The sequence below is a fragment of the Lactuca serriola genome, chromosome 5 (assembly GCF_051521515.1).
Source record: "Lactuca serriola cultivar US96UC23 chromosome 5, Lser_US96UC23_V15, whole genome shotgun sequence".
Classification (NCBI taxonomy): Eukaryota; Viridiplantae; Streptophyta; class Magnoliopsida; order Asterales; family Asteraceae; genus Lactuca; species Lactuca serriola.
In genome coordinates, this window is record NC_136412.1 from 153,300,994 (window position 1) to 153,311,898 (window position 10,905).

The window sequence follows — 10,905 nt, forward strand, 5'->3', positions numbered from 1 at the left end:
GGGGAATGCCCTTAGCTTGATTTGGTCATCGGTTGACCCTTGTGGCTTCATGCTAGTGCAAATAATGTGGAACATCTTCAAATGCTTATGAGGGTCTTCATTCTTCAATCCATGAAAAGTTGGTAGATGATGGACTAAACTTGACATCAACTTCGAGCCTCCTTCCAAAATCGGGTAATTGATACCGGTTGGAGTTTGTGTAACATTGGTATCCATCATTTGCCTCAAAGTTCTTTCGGGAACTTCTCCTCCGTCCGCCATTGCAATTGGTTCAATAATGGGTGGGTTTTGTTGTAGGGGTGGTGTTTCGGGAATTTCTTGGCGAGGGTCGGGACTAGAATCGGGTTCTATATCACTTAATGAAGCGGTTTCAACTTCCGGGTCCCCGTGGGGGTTAGAAGTTTGACCAAGTTCAACTCGTTTTTCCTTCGCCAAATGCCTTGCTTCTTTTTCGATTTCCGGATTGTAAATCAAGTCACCTGTACGCTGAGATCTGGGCATAGAGAAACAAATTGATTAAAAATAAACCAATCCCCGGCAACGGCGCCAAAAATTTGGTGGTTGTCGAGGCCAATACAAATAATAACCCTAAATATTACACACTAAAATAGTGTATAGTGGTAAAGGGATCGAATCCACGGAGATTGGTTCAATTTATAACTCTATGAAAAATCTCTTTGTAAAAATACTTGTAAAATGACAATAAAAATAAAATGGGGGGTTTTGATGTTTTGAAATACTTGAAACAAACTAGAATTAACTATGATTTAAATAGACATATGCAACAAAAATAAGAGTTTGATGTAAAATCAATAAGGGAGAGATGGTTGACTTAAAGTTTCCTCACTTTGACTTTTGATGAACATATCATTAGAATCCAATGGTGCAATACTTTGATTTAAATCCTTAATTTGGCTATAGCAATCCAAGGAGCTTGAGATTACCTAGACTTTTCTTAATTGTTGAAATGGCTAGAGAAGCTCATAACAATTTCCTTAGTCAAAGTCACTAATTCCAAATAGCATGTAATTAGTGAAAGTCAACTAACATTAAGAACCAAAAAGTCACCAAATCCAAGAGGGGTCAAATGCTTTCACCACCATGTTGGAGGAAATGTTTTTATGATTGTGTGAAGCAAAAACAACACAAAAATCATTTGTTGCTTGCTAATTTGAGGATCATTTACTTAATCAAGAAATTAGCCAACTAATCACCACAAACATATTTAAACTCATGAATAAAAACATACTAGTAGTGATAATATGATAAAACACAAAACAATTCCATAAAGATTTAAGAACAAGTTCATGGATTCTTCAACATCCAACAAAAGTTCAAAAGATTCAACAAAAAGTCAACCAAGATTTGTTTAGCCAAGCATGGCTAAACTCAAATGAACAAAGTTAGATAAGATTGTACCAAACATTTGACAAGATTCAAGAGATGAAAAGAAGATATTCTTCAAGTGTTCTTGGCCTCCAAAAGTGCTCCAAACTCCAGAGAGAAAGTCTCAAAATCGGACCTCCAAGATTAGGCTAAAGAGGCACACCAAACTTCCCAAAATAGATCTCTTAGCAAAATCCCGAAATTGCCCTAGTCAGGAACCCACGCGGGCCGCGGGGAATCTTACGCGGGCCGCGGGCTCTGACGGGTATTTTTGGGCTTCTTCAAGTTTTGGGCCCCCACAGCTAATCCATTGGCCCAGTTCGAATCCAATCAACTCCTAGCCCATTTTTCTTCAGTATTTCTTCAACTAAAGCCCAATTTGTCCATCCACATCACTCTAAACTTCCGCAAACTCCCAAATATTGATCTTGCACACTCAAGAATTCTCCCGCGTCTTTCAAATTTAAAGCTCAATTCTTCCAAGCCTTCAAGCAATTGACAAGTCCACCCCATGAGTCACCTTCATAGCCATCAATCACGAAATACCCAATTCCCTTCAAGCCCAATCGCCTCCCAAGAGTGCCGCTCTGCTAGTTTCCAAGAAAATCTGCAATAATGCTCAAGAAACTAGAAAGCACCTGAAATGGTCATAAAAATAACAAAAGGGAAAATATGCATGGAAATTAACTAGAATGCGAATGAAATATGCTAAAAAAACTAGAAAAAGAAGTAAATAAAATGAAGCTATCACTCGGAGAGGCTTCCTATATTTTGGGAATAAGGATAGTAAGACAGAGAAGTAAGAGACTAATAGGACTTAGTCAGAACACTTACTTAGAGAAGGTACTAAAACGTTTTAGTATGGAAAACTCGAAGAAGGGAGAATTACCGATACAAAGTAATGCCAAGTTGAGTAAGACTCAAAGTTCGAGTACCGAAGCTGAGATAGCTGAAATGAGCCGAGTACCATACCCTTCCGCAGTTGGCTCAATCATGTACGCTATGACTTGAACTCGCCCTGATGTAGCCTTTGCTTTGAGCATGGTTAGTAGATATCAAGGGAACCCTGGCAGAGCCCATTGGATTGCGGTAAAGAATATCCTTAAGTACCTTCGGAGGACGAAGGACTGGTTTTTAGTCCTCGGAGGGAGTGATGACTTGAAGGTGCGAGGGTATAGTGATGCCAGCTTTCAGACCGACAGGGACAAATACCGTTCGTAGTCGGGCTTGGTCTTTACCCTGAATGGAGGAGCAGTGACTTGGAAAAGTTCCAAGCAAGAAACTGTAGCTGATTCAACGTGCGAATCAGAGTACATTGCAGCGAGCGAAGCGTCAAAGGAGGCGATATGGTTGAAGAACTTCATTGGTGATCTTGGAGTTGTACCTGCCATAAAGGAGCCCATGGAGATTTTATGTGATAATGAAGGAGCGGTTGCCTTGACCAAGGAACCGAGGGATCATGGTAGATCTCGACACATTGACAGAAAATATCACTTTATTAGACATCGTGTAGAAGAAGGACAACTCATAGTGAAGAGGATATCATCGGAAGATAAGCCAGCAGATCCACTTACGAAGAGACTGAGTAGGGTTAAGCACTTGCAGCATGCTAGGAGTATTGGGCTGAAGGATGATATTAGCATAGAGTAGATAGTAGTAGAAATGTGTAATAGATAAATGTAGTTAACATTTGAAGATTAAATAAAAGAGTATTATTTATGAGTAATGTTACTGTCTTATGTTAATCATTTACTATTGTTTCATTTTTTGCATGTTTTGACTTCCAGAATAATTGAGTTTATTAAGAATAATCGAATTATTCAAATTATCCACAATCGTTCATATGTTGGAAGTAGATATAAATGAAGATTGTCATGAATTGGTGTGTAGATTGTCTAAATGGTTTTAGACATAGCAAAGGGTTGCTGCAACATTCATGAGTGCTTATGAACTAGTTTTGAGCATTGGAACAAACCCGCACTTGCTGGAATCACCATATGGAATATGATATAAAAGGGTGATCGCAAGACGATAATATCATATAGTCTTAAAACCTAGATATATGGTTTGTTATTTGTTAATTGGTTATACATTGATAATGCGAAAACGCATCAGTAACTCGGTGTTATAAAACGCATTGTTGTGTATAGTTGATTAATGAATAAGTAAATACATATAAGTCGAAGTTTATCTGTAACTTTTATCCCAAGAGGATAAAAGCGATATATCGGCCGCTCGATGATTTGATTTGACTTATGTGTCGGGCCCGGTCAGAACTGAATTGATGTGTTCGATTAAGTGCTATGTCAAATAAATCGGAGATCGGGAAACCAAAATTCTAGACTAATTATTCCATAGAATTGTCAGCAGTATATCTAACAGAGGACTGTACGATCCCTTATCTAAAGGACAAGATTGATTAGATCAGAGTTTGACAGCGTCTTTGAGAGCTACGATTGCAAATCGAATTGTACTTGTGCATATAGTTACTAGACTTATCCAAGTGGGAGACTGTTGGAATAGTGTCTAAGGCTGCAACTATATTAGGCAAGTATTTGACCAGATTGTGCACGGTCCTTTTGGGTTGCCTTCACCATAGCAACTTGATGGGATGATTTATTATGAGAGAATAGATATTATTAATATATTATGAGAATAATATAAGGAATAATAATATTGTTATTTGATTAATATAAGTCATAGATTAATTAGTATTAATTTGGTGAATTAAATATATTAATTAAATAAGAGGGTATAAACTGTCAATTGTTTGATAGTTGCACTTTGGGCTGTAAATCCTTAAGGGATAAGGGTTGGACGATTTCTAGGGCTTGGGATAAGCCACAAATCGTCCAAGGCATTATCATGGAAAGGATTTGGATTGCTTTAAGGAAAGATTATCCAACTAGGGTTTAAGGGTGAAACCCTAGGAGCATTACAAGTATAAATAGACCCCTAGGGCAAGGGAAATCGGCACCTCTGCTAAAGCAAAGAAACCCTGGCCGATTTCTAATCCCTCTCCTCTCTCTCAAATCATCCTCCTTGCTAGTTGGTGTTTGTAAGCCATTAGAGGAGTGACAATTGTGACTCTATAGCTCCAAGACAACAAGATCAAACGAGAGATTCAAAGGTAAACTTCTAGATCTGATTTTGTATTGTTCTTATACCTAATTAGTCATTAGAAGTCTTGGATTCAAAGCATGTTTAATTAGAGAAACCTAGATCCAAGCATTAGGGTTTGCATGTGCACATAGGAATGTTCATATGGCCAAAACCCATCACATTCAAATACATCTCATATGTTCAAATAAGGGTTGGAAACCCTATAAATCCCGGTTCAAGTTAATTATGGACTAGGATTCTCTCATTGGCCCTAAGGGACCAATAAATCATCAATTCGACTATATTGGACCCAATTCTTCAATCTATAACATTTTGGGCCATTTGGGCCTATGATTCATTCTACCTCCAATGGGCTATGATGGGTCATAAATGATTTAACTAACCCTAATGGGCCATAAACCCATTCCTTGTATCATTTTGAGTCGTGAACCTTCTTAAGGGCACAATGGGCCGCAAATTTATTATTGGGCTTCATAAATTCGATCAAGTTAAGAGAATGCCCAAATTACTTCAATTCCTTGCTCCTAACCCAAACTCTCGGCCCATCTAAAAAAAAGAGATAATGTGTGGTTAATTTGGAACTGGACACCTCACTATTGCTTAAAGGATATCCATGTTATTTAGCCAACAAATATCAATGCTCAACTGGTGTAACCATCATGCAATTACCACTTAAACCCTCTATTCCTTTCCTCCTTAAAACTCAAGGCCTAAGGCCATTTCTCCAACTTCATTCCACATCAAAAGTTCTCTCTAGAACTCTCAAGAAAATACTCCCTCGCATCTCCTTGCAAATTTTCATGAATGGTACATCTTCAAGGAATCCTCTCCAAGTTTTTCAACCATAATTGGTAAGTCCTCACATATCCAAGTGCTATAACTTCATCTTATGTCAATACACTCCTTCTAAACAAGTGTTTGTAAATCATACTCTTAGAACCCTCCTAAGTTCAAGATCCACTCAAGAAAGCTTGCTAGGATCAAAAATCTTCTTCCACTTCTTCATCAAAACAAATCCATCACCCCAAGGTGAGTTCGTACCCCCTATTTTCGATTTTTACTTGGTTTTGTGGTAGAATACAAGTTGCTTTGTGTAGATCTATGTGTATATGCATGAATATGTGTGTTTTTCATGACTTATTTGTTGATTATGTGCTATTTACTTCATAAATCTAAAAATATGTTAAGAATATTAAGTTTATCACTTGGATCTATATGAAAACCTTCAGAGAAGTATGTGTTATCACATATAATACATGTAAACTAGTAGATCTGGGATTTATACACTTAAAATAGCAAAAATGAGTGTTGTGTTCAAAGATCTATAAACTAAACACAAAATTCAGCCTTTGACAGAAAAGTTTTGGTCCAATCTTGAAATGTTTTGACCACCTTAATGATAATATTTTTTCAAAACTATTTTACACGCAAAAAATTCAGGTTTATTTCTTTAAAATGACTACTCTCACGTTTTCATACGATGTTTCTACAATTTTTGGCGAATTTTACAAAACTGCCTATCAGATTTGAAATAATTTCGGACCAGCCTCTGAAGGTGACCAATTTCACACTTGTTAGAAGCCATTAAAAATTATGAGAAAAATTTTGAACAAATTAGACAAAATTTCCAAACTTCTAGAATTTACGGATCCAAATTTCGACTTACGATGATTTTTCTATAAATTTTTCAACAATTAGGTCAGAAAAGCCAAAAACCAGAAAACTGTGCGTGTTTACAAAAATCAAGCCAAAAATGATATTTTTGACAAAAATGGGTTTAAAATGTTATTTTTACCACAAACTAGTCATAAACACAAGTTTTGAACATAATGTGGACTAAAGTGCTATTTTTACAAAAATTGGGCCTTAATTGTAAATTTTTGGCTTATTGGGTCAAGAACGTCATTTTTACAAAAAGTTGGCCTTTTATGCTATTTTAGGGAATACTTGAACCAAACCAACAATAAACTACCAAACGAATTAAGTTTGATCATTTCTAGGTTATTGGGCCATTAGTGGCCCATTTATATGTTTGATAGGTTTTGTAAACTATTTGCATGCTATTTGGGTCTATAAATACCTTACATGTGAAATGCGTCTTAGTTGTCCTTTTACATATATTTCGGGCCCATGTTATATAATCTCATTCATATTAGGTTTTGAAATGACTCACATGTTTAGCGATGGCCTAGTGACTCACTTACATGGTTCGTGGGCCTGGAATGAGTTTTATACGTTTATCTTTGCGTAAATTCGATTAAGGATCTAGTGAATTTTTTCGGTTGACACCTATTAAGTGTTCAATCGTAGCCTGTAGTTATAATTAGAGTCTCTTGGAGGGAGAGCGGGGTTTTGTGTATACTGTATAGATCTATACAGGAATGACACCCCACACCTGAGCTGTTCGCTACAGTTAGACTACATCGGTCTAGGGTAACTATAACCTTATTCTATTTTTCAGTCGGCGTTCACTAACGCCAAGACATGCGAAATTGTCATTATTTAGTATGGTTATAACGGCTCACTTAGATGAATTAACGTTATGAAGTTTGCAGAAGACTATTTTCTTTTATGTTGGATTACTCGAAAACTTACTCACATTGGTACCCCACCTCGGTGTCGGTACGACAACATTAACTATTTTCTTTTATGTTGGATTACTCGGAAACTTACTCACACTGGTACCCCACCGCGGTGTTGGTACGACAGCATTAACTATTTTCTTTTATGTTGGATTACTCTGAAACTTACTCACACTGGTACCCCCACCTAGGTGTTGGTACGGTAGCATTATCTATTTTCTTTTATGATTGGATTACTTGGAAACTTACTCACACTGGTACCCCCACCTCGGTGTTGGTACGACAACATTATCTATTTTTCTTTTATGATTGGATTACTTGGAAACTTACTCACACTGGTACTCAACCTCGGTGTTGGTACGATAACATTAACTATTCTTCTTTTACGGGCAACATCGGGTTGTCCGGGGATATTCTATTTAAATTTTCTTCAATCACTTTTGACATTCTATTAAACAATAACACACATGCATTAATACAAGATCAGACATAAACCTACCAAACTATTTTAAGAAAATACAAGATTTTCTTGTGATTACAAAGTTATACAAATCATTTTCTCAAATATACTTATGAACTCACCAACATTATATATGTTGACGTTTTCAAAATAACTTGTATTCTCAGGGAATCTGTAAGCATAAGAATCAACAAGAATAGGGGACTTTGTTTTTTGTACTATTAAACATCATACATTGAATGTTTTGGTCATGTTATTTAAAAGATTATACCTGATGTAAACAATGGCAGTTGTATTATATTATGCATGATAATGATGAAGTTATGTTTCATTTATATTCACTATAATGATATTTCAAGATGAAGTCACGCACAAGCCCCAGAACATTTCCGCCGTCTGGTTCGGGGGTGTGACACAGTTCGATGACCGAGTGGACCCATTGTATATTGGCATTCCAGTCCGATGACGGATTGAGACGAGGGTATTCCAGTTCGAATGGCTAAGTGGACCCATTATATATTGGCATTCCAGTCCGATGACTGATTGGTCCGGGGGTAATCCAACCTGATGGCTGTGGACCCGTGGGTATTCCAGTTCGATGACTGATTGGACCCAACACGCTTGTTTGTATATGTTATGTTGTGTGGTGTACTTTAGGGGAACTCATTAAGCTTTGGCTTACAGTTTTAGTTTATGGTTTCAGGTACTTCAGAGGATCATGGGAAAGCACAGGCGTGATCGTACACAACTTACTGTTTTTATGGCTTTGGGTCTTGGGAAAACTCTGATTTTGAATCTATGTTTTTGGTGTTAGACTAGATGTCTAAGCCCATAATTATTATTGGTATGTACTTGACCCGAGAGTAGCATGGTTCATTTGGGTTGCACTTCACCGGAACAATTTGTATGGATAGTCTTTTGAGAATAGTATGTCTATGATTTATTAATATATTCTAAGTTATAATATATTAATATGAAATCATATTATTTAATTAGTATTGATCAAGAATTAATTTAGTGATCAAAAGGAACTAACTAAATATGGAATCTTATATATATATATATATATATATATATATATATATATATATATATATATATATATAATAGGCCAAGTTCATTTAGGAGTTTTTAATCCATGGATCCTATGGAAATGAAAGGTCATGGGTATTAGGGTTTACATGAATGTAACCCTAATCCTCCATACTATATAAAAACGTCTTTGGCACATGAAATGACACTAGTGTGAGAGTGAACAAGAGTGGGCTGATTTCTAGTGTGATTACTATTCTCTCAAGTTTTCCAAGGTGTTTTGGTGATTTGTGATTCCAGTTGAGGCATCCACATTATTGGTGCTAGGATCTTAAAGCTCCAAGGAATCAACTACAAGAAAAAAGGTATGTCATCTCAATAAGTTTTATATTACAAGTACCCCATGGTATGTTAGTTAGGATGAGAACCTTGAAAAAATCATATTTGCATGTATAATAGAGAAAACATAGATCCAAGGTTTCTAGGGTTGTATGTACACCATAGGAGTGTTAGGATGCTCATAACCCATCAGTGGTATCAGAGCCTGGTTTTGGTTTTCAATTATACTTGATGCAATAGCTTAAAAATCGAAAATTTTGGCTTTCTGGGGCAGTGGACTCGCCGAGTCCAAGAGTAAACTCAACCAACTCGCCGAGTTGGTTCCTGCACTTGACGAGTTGGTGCTCCAGAGGGGAGATTTTCGACTTTTAAGGTTGGAATTGGACTAGAATCAATACCCTAAGTTGTTTTTGAACTTATAAACCTGTTTTTGATGTGGTAATGATCATGCTAATCCAATTTCAAAGATAATTGTCATAATTTCAAGATTTGTATTAGTTTATATGTTCTTGGTAATTTCTTGAAGATTGATGATATGAATTATCTTGTTCTTATAAGTTAGTTTAGATTGATAGAAAAAATATATGATATTTGTTTTGGATCCAAATTGATTTAAAAGTTGTTCATAAAATGTGTTTTTGTAACTTGTCCTCGAGTTATTTGAAAAGTCTCATTTATGATTTTAAAACTCATAAGATTTCCATAAGTTATGAAAACGAAGAGTCTCATTTTTAGATGTTTTAAAGTCTTCCATAACTTGTCCTCAAGTTATGGAACTTGAAGAGTTTTTTCATTAAAACCATTTTAAACTCATAAGTTATGGAAACCAAAAGTTTTTTTGAATTGTTCAAAACTTGCCCTCAAGTTTTGGAATTTGTAAGGTCTCACACACACTTTAATTCCAAACCCAAGAGTTTTAAAAGTTAAAATTCAACCCTTATACTTTATAGTATTATAAATTAATATATATATATATATATATATATATATATATATATGTATAAGAGCAAGTCAGTCTAACTGTTAGTAGGCCTCATTCATGAAGCCGGTCTATAAAGGGGGTATGAGGTTGTTGCCTATAAAATGACAGCTTAATGGGTGTCCACTCTCACCCACCGCTTCCTTGACTGATGGAGGGTCGTTAGCCGAACGGGTAGGACAAGGACTATAATTCTCATTATAAGTATAACTATATATATAAAGTAACTAAACCTTTTATAAATTCTCAATCTTAGTTACTTTAGGAAAATGTGAAGTTGGTGCTACCCCATGAAATTACACTTTGTACCTTACCAAGTCGTTGGTGGAGCATGTGTGGGTAACCAACACACTAACTAGGACTAGTAAGAGTGGCAAAGGGTCACTTAATGTTTATCATAGATCCGTGTAGCGCGTGTGGGTAACCGACACATCGATTAGGTGATAAAATTAAGGGCACCAAGTTAATTTGCATGGTTATTCACACCTTGTTTGTGATCCTCGACATCCCAGTCACAAACTTGAGAGGGCACAATCGAGATTTAAACATGCCATTGAAAAGTTCAATGAATCTCAACAGATATAGGAGTTTCAATCCAATTAAAACCTAATACCTATTTCGTTTTTCATGGTGGAAATTGGTGAATCGTCATTCGCCTACCTTCAAATATTTTGTAGCTTGGATTACGACATCCCTCTTCCAAGTTATAAAATATTGTGTTGGATCCTAGCCTTAATATTTCGTATTTGGAGTTCTATTAAGGACTTAAATCAACTAACTTGAATTTCTACCATTGTAGATGTCTGGTTCAGACAATTATGGTCTTTCCAAACCCCTTGGAATAAGCTTTCCTAATGAAGATGATATCCCGCGATTGGATCATGGAATCATACTTCTCTTCCTCCACCTCCTCCAATTATTCTCACTGACCCACAAGCTCAAAGACTTGAAAAATTCAAGTTCACTCAAGCCCTACTTGCAATGAAACATGAAGATGGAAGGCA